This window comes from Pteropus alecto, unplaced genomic scaffold (assembly GCF_000325575.1).
Source record: "Pteropus alecto unplaced genomic scaffold, ASM32557v1 scaffold5, whole genome shotgun sequence".
Taxonomy (NCBI): Eukaryota; Metazoa; Chordata; class Mammalia; order Chiroptera; family Pteropodidae; genus Pteropus; species Pteropus alecto.
This window is the reverse complement of record NW_006441953.1, coordinates 24,987,198-25,002,017: the sequence shown is the minus strand read 5'-3', so window position 1 is coordinate 25,002,017 and position 14,820 is coordinate 24,987,198. Positions and strand designations below refer to the sequence as shown.

At 44.7% G+C, this 14,820-nt stretch overlaps 1 long non-coding RNA gene across 2 annotated transcripts in view; it reads right to left on the bottom strand.

Moving 5' to 3' along the window:
* Positions 1-14,820, bottom strand: part of LOC107196185 — a 35,230-nt gene that overhangs the window by 17,784 nt on the left and 2,626 nt on the right. Inside the window, exons 3-4 of one of the 2 annotated variants that reach the window (XR_001517545.2) lie at positions 4,141-4,269; positions 2,482-2,741 (exon numbers count right to left, since the gene is read on the bottom strand). This is a non-coding gene — a long non-coding RNA (uncharacterized LOC107196185). Of the gene's footprint in view, positions 1-519; positions 2,742-4,140; positions 4,270-14,820 lie in introns of those variants that run through there. The other variant, XR_001517544.2, reaches the window with a different exon arrangement.

The following is a 14,820-nucleotide window of genomic DNA, read 5'->3' as shown; positions in this document are numbered from 1 at the left end:
TACCGCATTTTACGAAAGTATCGGTCTGCGATAGACCGGGAGAAGAAAGTTTCTTCCCCGCAGATAGTCTGAGAAGCTCTGGTAGAGGGAAGCACGCTCTCTCCTCTTGGGGAGCCCCAAAGATCTAAGCTGCCCGAGTCCAGAGGACGGGGAGAAGAGGAGGTGGAGAGCCAGGAGTCACGTGGGGTGCATTTCGAGGGGGCACTTTGTTTGCTTTCAGTGGAGATAGATGTCAGGACATGGTTTAAAGCAGGGAGTACAAACCCAAACTCCCCAAACGGCCAGTCGGGTAACATAAATGAGTCCTGTGGCCTGAGTCTAAAAATAGTCCTCTTTATTTTCTTTTGAAACATGTGGGAATTTTTTTTTCCCTTCAAACTATAGAGCCTTTCCATTTTTCATTCCTCAAATTTTGATGGAACTGTGTGCATTGAAATAGTTCAATTTCCTTTAAACTCCATTTTTGGGGAAAAAAAAAAGAGCAGGTTTGATAATAAATGACAAACTGACTCAGCCAGGTGCAATAGACAGGATTCTAAGTTCTCCACCTCATGTTGGACTGGCCTGCCTGTGTAATCCCCGGGACTGTGACTATGATGGGACATCGCTCCACGATTAGGTTATGTCGCACAGCGCAACTGGGTGGGCCTGACCTAATCAGGCAAGTTCTTGAAGGGCCCTGGGCTCCTCCTGCAGAGAGATCTGAGGCATGAGTGGGACTTGGTACATACGTTCTCCGCTGCTGGCTTTGAAGATGGAGGACACATAAAACATAGCAGACAACAGGAATTGAGAGTATCCTGGCTCAGAACCAGTAAGGAAAACTGGGAGCTCAGAGCTACAACGACGAAGAACTGAATTCTGCAACAACCACAGGGCTCAGAAGAGGAACTCCAAGCCCCGGCCTGGCTGCCACATTGACTTTAGCTTTGTAAGACACTGGGCAGAAGAAAATGCAGTCATTCCTTGTCTAGACTTCTGACCCACAGACCTGTGAGCTAACCTATGGGTGTTATTTTAAGCTCCTAAATTTGTAATAATTTGTTACACAACAATGGAAAAGCTAGGAAATAGTAATGAAGAGTATAAGCGAACCAGAAAAACTGGAAGGCTCTTGCTTGGTTAAAAGGAGTGGTCACCACTTGATTCCAGCCTCTTCTGCGAATGAAAATCCAGGCTCAGTGTCAGCACATCTGAGCGCTCCGGAGGAGCCGGGAATCTGGGTTTTTGTATGAAACAGCTCAAATGTGAAAATGGGCGATTCTTAAATCAGTCTCTCTCTCTCTCTTCTCTCCCCTCTCCTCCCCTCCCCACCCTTACCCGCCTCTCTCCTTTTCTCTCTCCAGGCCAAGTAAAACTTGATCCTGCCCTGAATTTGCAGCATGCCAGTTTGCTACCTGTGGCCTTAAATATCTCAGTTGCATTGGTGGGTTTCCCTAGAGATAAAATTTCGATTTCATTTTCTAGATCATTAATTACAAAGAAAACGCAAGATCTGATTTTGAGAAGGCTTCATTATACCTGGCTGTTGGTATCTGCTGAAAGTTCTCTTTGCTTAGAAGTGAGTTTTCATTTCCTTTAGTTAAATGTTAATGAGGAAAAGATGTCTTAAAGAATCCAACCCTTTTAGCCATTATACTTTTGTCTCAAGAATTTTTACGAAAAACAGAATGTGTGAATGTGCAGAGAAAAAGGATGCCTCTAATAGATGTATTGTCCTTTAAAGTTAAGCTGAAAAAGCACTAAAGTTCTTCCTAATGTTTTAGAATCTGCAAGGCTGACATTTGTGGCTTTTAATGGTTTTATTTGTTACCTTATAATATCATTATTTGTTACCTTATAATATCATTTTTTCTTATTCCATGCTGCCACCTAGCGAAATAGCAGAGGGGTTGTGTCAATTATTTCAGATGTGGTTTTGTAACTGAATTTTGGTGTTAAATGCTTCTAAATTATATAACACTTTAGAGTGAAAACACTGGTATAGGCAAGGTTTCTAGAAAATAGGTTATGTAATATGCATGTTCTTTAGTTGTTTTTTTTTCTAACAGATAAAAAGTTACTCTGTTAGATTTTCGGAGGACTAAAATAAAATTCAAGGCATGCTGTATTTTTTAAATGTTTCATCCTTACGCATAGCTTCCTTTGTTTTGAAAATTGTCATGTTTAATTATTTCGGAGATGTGGAAGTTCATAAAAGAAGGAGAATTTTCTGGGAAGAGAAAGTCGCCATTAGTTTGAGCATTTGTTTAAAGAGCGTGTTGCTGCCCCACCAGGCTCCAGCCTGGTAAATACTTTCTCATATCCCTGCCCCTCCCATCGCTCCCCTTCACAACGCCTTCCTGTGCCCAGTTCTGGGGGGCTGTTTGTTTAATTTCTCAGCAAAGCACTTAGCACTTCAGGTCACCTATTGCAATAAGAGTCATAGATTCACAGCACTTCCCTCATCTAGAAATGACCTCAGACTTAAAAAAAAAGTACCTCTCTCACTTTATAGAAGAAACCTGCACCCAGATGGGCCATGCGCTTTTCCCTGGTCTCAGAGCCTCTTCGCAGCAGGGCCGAGACGAGGCTGAAGTCTCGGTGGCCGTCTTGGTGGCCATCGCGTGTCCTTGGACACTAGGATATGCTTCCATTTTGGACAGGAGAGCTCGAAAAGGCTGAGCTGGGACGTGCAGTAGAAGGAGCAAGGTGGCCATCATCAGAAGTGGGAGCCTCGGCTCTGGTGCGTCTGGAATGGTCTGCAGTCAACGGAGGAGTGTTTATCAGCAAAGTCTCGTGCACCCAGCCTGCGGGGCCTCCCTGTCCCCGCCAGGATGTGCAGGTCAAGGACAGATCTGACTGCTCATTGGGCATGCATCTGCCCTCCCTCACCTGTGGGGCTGGCGCACATAGAGCCATGCCGAGCTCACCAGCTGGCAGCTTGCTCGGATGGGGTTAAGCCCACACCACCTTCCTTGACTCCTGAAATAACCTTTTCAATATAAGCCGAAAAAAAAAAAAATGCTGTTGTAGCAATAATATTAGCCTGATTACTAATAGTAATAATTAATATTAGCTTTCGACAGCAGTAAAATCAGTGTCAAAGATAAAGAAGGCAACCACATAACAATAAATTAAGCAAATTCTCCAGGAAACTAGGGTGGTTCTGAACTCAGTGGCACTTAGCATCATTTCAAAATATTTAAACAAATTGAAAGAATTTCAAGGAGACATGGGTATATTCTTATTAACTGTCAGAGAGCTTAACAGAACTTTTTAAGGATCTGATAAATAAGGCAGACAGAATTTTTTTAGGATTTAGAAAATTTGAACAATACAATAAAATGGGTTTAATAGAGCTACTCCGATCTCATCAATTAGAGAACATCTACTCAAAACCAGAGATTATTCAAATGTCTTAGCAAATACCTGAAAACAAATGTACTGTTGACCATAAGCAATAAACCACCAAAATACTACAAACAACCCCCAGAGTATAAAAATATTTTTGAAATCATAACAATAAATTAATAATATCTGTCTCAAAAGGAAATTATAATAAAAAAATAAAAATATTTGGACTTGAATAAGAATAAAAATACTACAAATGAAAGATAATGGGATTTAAGGCTTTCAACACTTTGCATTTAAGGAACGAATACATTTATTAGACAAAAGAAGATATAATAAAGCTATTTAATTCATCAAGTTAGAAAAAGAATAGCAGAATAAACTCATAGCAAGAGAAGACGGTAGAATTAAAGAACAAAAGTTAATTCAATAGGAAACAAAAATGTTATAGTCAACAAAGATTAATTAAAAGGTTTTTTTGAAAAGACTAACAAAATAGTGGAACTTCCAGCAATGACATTTATATCAATGGTAAATGAAAATTACTATTAGAAGTGAAAAGCAATCGCACCTGCAGATACAGAAGAGATTACAAGAGAATACCGTGAACAACTTATCCAATAAATTTGAAAATAGTTCATGGAATTTGTAGAAAAATGTAGATTGCCAAAAATGACTCAAGAAGATATAAAAAATCTGAAAAGTTCTATCAACATTAAAGAAATCAGTGTTCAACAATAAACACATGTGTACACACGTACACACACACACACACGCACACACACATGCACGCATTTCCTCACTCACCCGATCAGACAGTTTTAAAGACTCAGCCTGTCAGATCCTGAAGGAAGTCTGTTTACTGCTCATCCAAACTGTTCCAGTGACTGAGGAAGACGGAAATCTCTTAAGTTTATTTTATGAGGCTGGTATCCCCTTGAAAACAAAACGAGGACAATGGGAAAAATAAAAATATAGACTAATCATCTTTCGGAATATATACTTTTAAAATTTGAAATCAAACATTAATACATGGAATTCGACACTGCATCCACGTGAACAAGATTTAGTAGTTAAGGAAGGAGAAAGTATAAAAATCCGGGAAACAAAAACTGCTCATTTGTACCAGCTTGAGTTTACCAACATTGCTGAGGACACAATCACTAAGACTGATTTTTATTTTCTCCTCCTCTTACTCCTTTTAGGAAATGTTTTATTCATAACATTTATTAGTTTGAAACTTACTTCAGTTCATCATTTTACTATTAGAGAAAATGGACCCTTCACTCATTCATTCATTCATTCATTTGACAAATGTAACTTTTCTTTAAGGTGCCAGGCGCTGTGCTAGCCCCAAAGGGCTTCTCCCAGCCTCTCTACCCATTAAAACCTACCAGCTCAACTCAAACCATTAATTTTGCCATGACTAAGTTGCATGAGCTTCCAGAAGTTGGAGGGCAGGGAGAGACAAGACAAAAACTTTAACTATCACAGTAAAAAGGAAATCAAGAAATCCTGTAACAGTCCTCAAGGGCTGAGAGAATTTTTAGTTTTTACTTTCTACATTTCTATATTCCTTTCATTGATTGATTGATTTTGCATTATTTTAAAAACCCAAACCCACAAAGCAGAGAGCAAAAAACCAAAACAACCAAACCAACTGGACTGCGAGGATTTGGTGACTTGGGTACAAGGCAGACGTGACTTGGGGACGAGGAGGCACGGGGAAGAGCTTGGACCCGGTCTCGTTGGAGAGGGCGTCGGAGGCTGGGGACCGTGGGAACGTGCAAGACCAGCCGGGCCACGTGTTCCTGTTTACTCCGAACATGGCGAGGTCCCTTTGCCACAGAGCTCACTAAGCTTTGAATCGGGCTCTGTTTTGTGGAGTTAGCTTTTTAACGATATATTTTATCTCTTTGAATAGATTGGAAAACAGTTATGGGAGAAAAATAAGGGAGACAGGGTTTTGTGACTGTCACTGTGTTCAGATTTAGAAGTAGATTGAGCCTGACAGGACTGAAGGTAAAAGGTCCGTCCGTCACTAATAGCGGGGGCCCCCAACCCCCGGCTGTGGATAGTACCTGTCCGTAGCCTGTTAGCAACCGGGCCGCACAGCAAGAGGCTTCATCTGTCTTTGCAGCTCCTCCCCAGCACCAGCATCACCGCCTCAGCTCCACCTCAGACCATCAGGCATCAGATTCTCATGGGAGCACCTGGTGATCCACACCACCGATGCCAGGAGGTGTCCTGGATGTCAAGGACATCTGGGAGCATCAGATTCTCATGGGAGCACCGGTTCCTGGTGCCAAAAAGGTTGGGTACCACTGCCTGTTGTGTCCCTTCAGTGTCCCACTGAAGATTTAAAAATTTTTTTTGAAATCATTCTTGCACAAATATCGTCCCGGCTTTTATAAGACAGAAGGCACGACCCTGTGCTGGAGCTAACGTGGTCAACCGCAGACACGGCCCCTGTGTTCCAAGGGAAGGAGGGCAGGCTGCGGCCCACGACGTCTAAATTCCTCTACTCCTGCCCTGACGTAACCTCTGCCCAGCCCTATCCTGTTTTCACATCTGCGTGCGGCCGGGGGGGACTCTGCCGCTCATTCTGTTAGAATGAGCCCGCTCGGCGAGCACTCACAGAGATGGGTCGTTGATCCTGGCATCTGGCAGTGCTCAGAACTTGGGACGTCAGCCCCCGGGCACTTCTGCTAGCCTTGGGTTAGGTGCTCAGTGCCGAAGCTGTGAGGGGAGATCCACATCACCCTGTCCCCATGGAAACCCACCGGACTTGGCCCGTGAAGTGCCCACAGAGTCGCGTGCTGGGATTCTCCAGTCTGCCTCAATGTCAAGGCCTGCGTCCCCTGCACCCTCAGAGACTTCCCTCCCTGAACCTCGTGCTTTCCAGAGCCCCAACTGTAGCCCTGTTTCTGTGAGGCCTTGGCTTATGCTGAGAGTTTTTACCTCTTGTCACTCAGTGAGTGGTCCTTGGCATCCAGGACACCTCCTGGCACCGGAGACAACCTGTCTCTGAGGCTGTAGGGAACCGAACGAGCTTCCAACTAAGAGCCTGGCTAGGGACATCGCTGGCCAGCCTGCCGCCCGCCACCTAAAGGTTAGTTCCTGCTGGTGGACGATAACAGCACTTGTATCCTCTGCAGGGCTTGGAACTGCGCCGCACTTTGGGATCAGATCATGGCTGGCCAAGGCCAGTTGCTATTCGGCCACTAATAGCTCTGTGATTCAGATAGACACTGCGATATGCCTGCACCTTGATTATATCCACCACCTCTACACCTGAAACAAAACCTTTGTTGGCATCAGGGAGGCCCGAATGCAAAGCACAGTGTATCCTGGAGCCTGGGTGGGAGACCATGGATTTTTTTGATTTCCTGCTTTTATTGGCAGCTGGGAGCTCAAATATTTCACTCAGAGTAATGACAGCAGCACTATCTTCAAATCTGGGACTGTGAAGAGCATTCAACTTAGTAAGACACTGGCGGACTCAAACGCCCCCTGGATCCAGGCCTTGGGAAATGGTTCAAGTTCACGCGCATCAAGCTCTGGCTACCTTTGGACAGCCTACTAAAGTTCTCCCTCCGGTCAGGGCCTTGGGGAGTGACCCACCTCAGCCTTGGGGAAGGACTGAGAGGCAGCAGCAGCGGGGACTGATCAAGGCCTTCGAGGGGAACTGAGATAAGAGGGACAGACAAGTATCTCCTGGGACTGAGGCTTCCTCAGAAGCCGCCTGAGACCTTAGCAGAGACCCGAGGAGACTTGAGGTCTCGGGCTGCAGACTTCGGTGTCAGGCAAGTACTTACGGGGCCTGTGGGAGCAGTCAGTCATAGATCCTCACCTGCATAGTCACCTGCAGCACTAAGCTTTTGGGCATGGATGAAGGCAGCCATGAATGGTCGCACGTAGTCTGCATACTCTAATAGGTTCTTATTTTTTCGGTATGCAGCAACTAAAACCCTTTCTAACTGGAACAAAGGCAATCTAACCTTTGAACTGCAAACTCTCAATAAAGTTCTAAAGGAGAAATTCTGAAAAAACCCTTGAATAATAGAAATATCGTGGAAATATTTGTAGCCCCAGAAGGCCTATTTTGGATGCTACATAATTCCTTGTACACCAATGTCAAATAAGTATATTGAATCATTATTTTTAAAATCTTACTTGCCTTCCTACATAGGCTGTTTTTCAGTGTGTCTGGTGTTTTCGCGGAAAGCATTTTAACAGCAAACATTTTCACCACACAACTAATTGGCCGTAAGGCAATATTGCCTTAAGAAAATAAAATAACAAAAAATAAAAGAGGGACATTAAAAAGGACACAGTAAAACATGAAAAGTTAATAAAATTAAAAAGACGGTTACAAAAAATGAAGCTATATGGTCTTCGTCTTCCATTCATAAAATACTTTTCTTTTTTGCTTATCGATTTCTTCTTCAGAGCATGGCAATTTTCTTTTGGCTACATCTTTCTTCATTAAGAGAGGTATCAACTTCCAACTAGAACTGAAAATTCATGCTTTCGAAGACTGTCGTACGTTGTAGCCGCTGCTTTTATGTTCGCCGTAGCTGGGTTTGGTGTTGACGGGTGGGAGGGCTGACTGCTCACTGAAGGCTTTGCAAACTGATGTGTTATCATTTTCTGGTATAGTAGGCCATCTGGCTTGACATATTGCTTTGCAATCTAGTTTTATACGCAGTCGTTATCATCTACTGTTTAAAGACCACATCTACGCATCACTGTAGACCGTAAGGAGGGTTAAGATTAATACAATATAAAAATGGGAGTAACTGAGAGAACCTCGTCAATGGAGAAATGAAACCAAACTGACAACTAGCTTAAATACATTAAGTCTGCCAAATGTCAACCAAACTGTCACCCAGTAATTTTCTCTTTGACAGTGAAGTTGCCTTATGGCCAATCAGCCGTGCAGCGAAAATGCTTGCGGCAAAGATGTTTACAGCAAAAACGCTTATGGCAAAAATACTAGAATCATTTTTCAGAAGTCTTAATAATCACATTTTACATGCTTACAGTGCTCACTAGTGTCAGGCTCTGCTCTATGAATTCTATACATTCACAGATTTCTAGTCATTCATGCTCCTGGCGACCCTGGGGGGTGGGGGGAATGTGTTCTTGCTCTCCCCATTTTACCTGTAAGCCCAAGGTCATGAAGTGGAGGAAGTGAGGTTCAAACCCATATGGTCTGGGTTCGGAGCTTGGTTCTTAACCATGACTACCTCCCCTGTTTCTGGTGATATCATCTACTCACAGGATATTTCCAAGTTTCAATTGACCACAAACGATCTTTAAAAATAGCCCCAAATTTACCGGATAATCCTGACCTTCTTCTCTCCCCCTCCACTAGATGCCATGTAGACCGGGCTTAAGTTTCTTAGGAGAAAGGTATCAGTTAAGGTTCCTTATGGGAAAGGCACTAAATTAAACGCTGGGCAAAGGTCATACAAAAGAGGAATTGATGGGAGGTTGCGTGGATCAGAAACCGAGAGAAGAGCCGGAGAATCTGGTTTAAATAGGATGGGAAGTGTCTCAGGTGTGGTCTGCTGTGGGCAGGTAAGCTTCGAGAATGCCGCAGAATTCACTGCTGCCGGAGTCAACGGCTCCATGTTATGTGAGTCTTGGGAGAATGAGTCTGATCGTCCAAGCTCGGGTCCTGTGCCCTCCTAGGGGGCGAGAAAGGCTTTGATAAAAGGAGACTTCCGGTCCTCCCAGCCAGGGGTAGAAAGTGTGAAACTTCAATCGTGGGAGAGAAGAGCCTCATGCTTTACTACAGCGTGGAATGGGGAAGACGTAAGTGTGGATGGGGGGAAGGCAGGAGTGAGCAGGAAACCGATTTCAAAACGATCGTGATAGAACAAGCAGGTGGTGAGGTGGGATTTAGACTTGGGTACTAGAAGGGAGATTGGGACGATGCTAACCAGCAGTTTCCCTTTTCTTCGTCCTCCCTTATTCTTCAGGTTCTGAGCCATCACCTCCCACCCCGAGCATGTTTGTGCAACTCTGAGAATTAAAGTCTGTCTATTTCTAAGTCTGTCTTCCAGCCCAAAGACCCTCAACTGCTGACATGTCCTCTCAAACCCGAAGTCTCATCTCAGTATCATTTCGTTCCCAGTATTTTCGGTCCGAAATTTTACTTCTAATAAGGCACGACCCTGTGCTGGAGCTAACGTGGTCAACCGCAGACACGGCCCCTGTGTTCCAAGGGAAGGAGGGCAGGCTGCGGCCCACGACGTCTAAATTCCTCTACTCCTGCCCTGACGTAACCTCTGCCCAGCCCTATCCTGTTTTCACATCTGCGTGCGGCCGGGGGGGACTCTGCCGCTCATTCTGTTAGAATGAGCCCGCTCGGCGAGCACTCACAGAGATGGGTCGTTGATCCTGGCATCTGGCAGTGCTCAGAACTTGGGACGTCAGCCCCCGGGCACTTCTGCTAGCCTTGGGTTAGGTGCTCAGTGCCGAAGCTGTGAGGGGAGATCCACATCACCCTGTCCCCGTGGAAACCCACCAGACTTGGCCCGTGAAGTGCCCACAGAGTCGCGTGCTGGGATTCTTCAGTCTGCCTCAATGTCAAGGCCTGCGTCCCCTGCACCCTCAGAGACTTCCCTCCCTGAACCTCGTGCTTTCCAGAACCCCAACTGTAGTCCTGTTTCTGTGAGGCCTTGGCTTATGCTGAGAGTTTTTACCTCTTGTCACTCAGTGAGTGGTCCTTGGCATCCAGGACACCTCCTGGCACCGGAGACAACCTGTCTCTGAGGCTGTAGGGAACCGAACGAGCTTCCAACTAAGAGCCTGGCTAGGGACATCGCTGGCCAGCCTGCCGCCTGCCACCTAAAGGTTAGTTCCTGCTGGTGGACGATAACAGCACTTGTATCCTCTGCAGGGCTTGGAACTGCGCCGCACTTTGGGATCAGATCATGGCTGGCCAAGGCCAGTTGCTATTCGGCCACTAATAGCTCTGTGATTCAGATAGACACTGCGATATGCCTGCACCTTGATTATATCCACCACCTCTACACCTGAAACAAAACCTTTGTTGGCATCAGGGAGGCCCGAATGCAAAGCACAGTGTATCCTGGAGCCTGGGTGGGAGACCATGGATTTTTTTGATTTCCTGCTTTTATTGGCAGCTGGGAGCTCAAATATTTCACTCAGAGTAATGACAGCAGCACTATCTTCAAATCTGGGACTGTGAAGAGCATTCAACTTAGTAAGACACTGGCGGACTCAAACGCCCCCTGGATCCAGGCCTTGGGAAATGGTTCAAGTTCACGCGCATCAAGCTCTGGCTACCTTTGGACAGCCTACTAAAGTTCTCCCTCCGGTCAGGGCCTTGGGGAGTGACCCACCTCAGCCTTGGGGAAGGACTGAGAGGCAGCAGCAGCGGGGACTGATCAAGGCCTTCGAGGGGAACTGAGATAAGAGGGACAGACAAGTATCTCCTGGGACTGAGGCTTCCTCAGAAGCCGCCTGAGACCTTAGCAGAGACCCGAGGAGACTTGAGGTCTCGGGCTGCAGACTTCGGTGTCAGGCAAGTACTTACGGGGCCTGTGGGAGCAGTCAGTCATAGATCCTCACCTGCATAGTCACCTGCAGCACTAAGCTTTTGGGCATGGATGAAGGCAGCCATGAATGGTCGCACGTAGTCTGCATACTCTAATAGGTTCTTATTTTTTCGGTATGCAGCAACTAAAACCCTTTCTAACTGGAACAAAGGCAATCTAACCTTTGAACTGCAAACTCTCAATAAAGTTCTAAAGGAGAAATTCTGAAAAAACCCTTGAATAATAGAAATATCGTGGAAATATTTGTAGCCCCAGAAGGCCTATTTTGGATGCTACATAATTCCTTGTACACCAATGTCAAATAAGTATATTGAATCATTATTTTTAAAATCTTACTTGCCTTCCTACATAGGCTGTTTTTCAGTGTGTCTGGTGTTTTCGCGGAAAGCATTTTAACAGCAAACATTTTCACCACACAACTAATTGGCCGTAAGGCAATATTGCCTTAAGAAAATAAAATAACAAAAAATAAAAGAGGGACATTAAAAAGGACACAGTAAAACATGAAAAGTTAATAAAATTAAAAAGACGGTTACAAAAAATGAAGCTATATGGTCTTCGTCTTCCATTCATAAAATACTTTTCTTTTTTGCTTATCGATTTATCTTCTTCAGCGTGGCAATTTTCTTTTGGCTACATCTTTCTTCATTAAGAGAGGTATCAACTTCCAACTAGAACTGAAAATTCATGCTTTCGAAGACTGTCGTACGTTGTAGCCGCTGCTTTTATGTTCGCCGTAGCTGGGTTTGGTGTTGACGGGTGGGAGGGCTGACTGCTCACTGAAGGCTTTGCAAACTGATGTGTTTTCATTTTCTGGTATAGTAGGCAATCTGGCTTGACACATTGCTTTGCAATCTAGTTTTATACGCAGTCGTTATCATCTACTGTTTAAAGACCACATCTACCCATCACTGTAGACCGTGAGGAGGGCTAAGATTAATACAATATAAAAATGGGAGTAACTGCAAGAACCTCGTCAATGGAGAAATGAAACCAAACTGACAACTAGCTTAAATACATTAAGTCTGCCAAATGTCAACCAAACTGTCAACCAGTAATTTTCTCTTTGACAGTGAAGTTGCCTTATGGCCAATCAGCCGTGCAGCGAAAATGCTTGCGGCAAAGATGTTTACAGCAAAAACGCTTATGGCAAAAATACTAGAACCATTTTTCAGAAGTCTTAATAATCACATTTTACATGCTTACAATGCTCACTAGTGTTAGGCTCTGCTCTATGAATTCTATACATTCACAGATTTCTAGTCATTCATGCTCCTGGCGACCCTGGGGGGTGGGGGGAATGTGTTCTTGCTCTCCCCATTTTACCTGTAAGCCCAAGGTCATGAAGTGGAAGAAGTGAGGTTCAAACCCATATGGTCTGGGTTCGGAGCTTTGCTCTTAACCATGACTACCTCCCCTGTTTCTGGTGATATCATCTACTCACAGGATATTTCCAAGTTTCAATTGACCACAAACGATCTTTAAAAATAGCCCCAAATTTACCGGATAATCCTGACTTTCTTCTCTCCCCCTCCACTAGATGCCATGTAGACCGGGCTTAAGTTTCTTAGGAGAAAGGTATCAGTTAAGGTTCCTTATGGGAAAGGCACTAAATTAAACGCTGGGCAAAGGTCATACAAAAGAGGAATTGATGGGAGGTTGCGTGGATCAGAAACCGAGAGAAGAGCCAGAGAATCTGGTTTAAATAGGATGGGAAGTGTCTCAGGTGTGGTCTGCTGTGGGCAGGTAAGCTTCGAGAATGCCGCAGAATTCACTGCTGCCGGAGTCAACGGCTCCATGTTATGTGAGTCTTGGGAGAATGAGTCTGATCGTCCAAGCTCGGGTCCTGTGCCCTCCTAGGGGGCGAGAAAGGCTTTGATAAAAGGAGACTTCCGGTCCTCCCAGCCAGGGGTAGAAAGTGTGAAACTTCAATCGTGGGAGAGAAGAGCCTCATGCTTTACTACAGCGTGGAATGGGGAAGACGTAAGTGTGGATGGGGGGAAGGCAGGAGTGAGCAGGAAACCGATTTCAAAACGATCGTGATAGAACAAGCAGGTGGTGAGGTGGGATTTAGACTTGGGTACTAGAAGGGAGATTGGGACGATGCTAACCAGCAGTTTCCCTTTTCTTCGTCCTCCCTTATTCTTCAGGTTCTGAGCCATCACCTCCCACCCCGAGCATGTTTGTGCAACTCTGAGAATTAAAGTCTGTCTATTTCTAAGTCTGTCTTCCAGCCCAAAGACCCTCAACTGCTGACATGTCCTCTCAAACCCGAAGTCTCATCTCAGTATCATTTCGTTCCCAGTATTTTCGGTCCGAAATTTTACTTCTAATAGAGACTGCAGCAAATGGGGTTTAGCTCGTTAACGTAAACGTAATTTCAGAAGCAGACCATTCCCCTTGATTACAAACAAAATCAGCCTTAACATTAGCTCGGTACCGTTGATATGATTTACTCTGTGACGACAGACCGGCCCCAGTGAGCGCTGTGAATTGTTGGCCCTGCAATGAGCAGGCGGCCCCTTCTATTGCATTTCTGAAATCGTGTGCGTAGGAGTTACGGTTTAGTTCTGTTGGTAATTGGGGTTGTTTTCCTCCTGGTAGTACTGCACGATGGGCTCTCACTGATCCCAGGGCAAAGCCTTGCCAGATGGCAGGATTAAGGAAGGATGCTAATATACTCCCTCTGGACTCATGGCCATTTCAGGCTGGAAACCAAGGTCTCAGTTTGCTCCATCCTCTTCCTTCTCATGTTTTTTGTTTGTTTGTTTGTTTGTTTGTTTTTAGTTTCTAAAGCACTCATGCAACAGAAAAGCAATTTAAACTGCAAATGTGATTGGTCCATGGAAATTTTATTTAAAAATTCAGCAGTGTGAATCACTCATCTTGTCCTCCTCATCTGTCTGCATCGCTCCCTCCTCCAACGTGATGAATGAAGCCTGAAAGCAACTGTCATAGGCTACAGAGGCAACTGAGATATATTTATCTGTGCGTGCGTGCGTGCGTGTGTGTGTGTGTGTGTGTGTGATCTGCTTTAAGTAGACTGAATGTAGTATAGGAAAATCTGAGTTTGCATAACAAGACAGAACAAAACCGGGGACTTAGCCTTCACCTTACAGAAGGATTCTTTGAAAACATGTTTTTGAAACCCAGATGCCCCTGGTGCAATTAAAATATTATATAATCTCTAAAGTTTTAATTTTTTCAGAAAGATTCATTCAATAAAGCAATCTAAATTTATGCACACACACAGGTGCATACACATCACCTGCACAGTATCTGAGGCAAGATAGTATAACAGAAAGAATACAGGCATAGAGCCAGGCAGAGCTGGCGCTTTCCTGACTGTCATGGCATGTAAGTCACTCTGAAAACTTGTTTCCTCATCTGTGAAAGGGCCATAATAATAATCTATCAGTTTTACTTGGGTTACAGTTGGACACCTACAGTAGACACCAGGAAAACTGTGTCTTACACAAGACAGAGGGGTATCATGCCCATCAGGGACCCAGGCCTCCCTGTATCTTATTGTCCCCCGTCTCTGGGGAGGAGATGTCTTTGTCCACAAGATCCAAGATAGGTCACCATCACATTCACATTCCAGCCCATAAGAAAAGGAAGCTGAGAGTGTACCCTTTGCTTTTAACAGCCTCTCTGGAAGTTGCATAAGCCACGTCTGTCCCTATCTATATTAGAGAGAACTTAACTATATGTCCACATCTAGCTTCAAGGGAAGCTAGGCATTACATCTTTACCTGTGCTCATGGGAAGCCAGGGAAGTCTGTACTATTAAGGAAGAAGGAGGAATGGATATTGGGGATGACTAGCAGTCTGCCACCCTGTGTCACATTGACGTGACATGCTAGAGGTAGGAGAAAGGGGTGGCACTGGG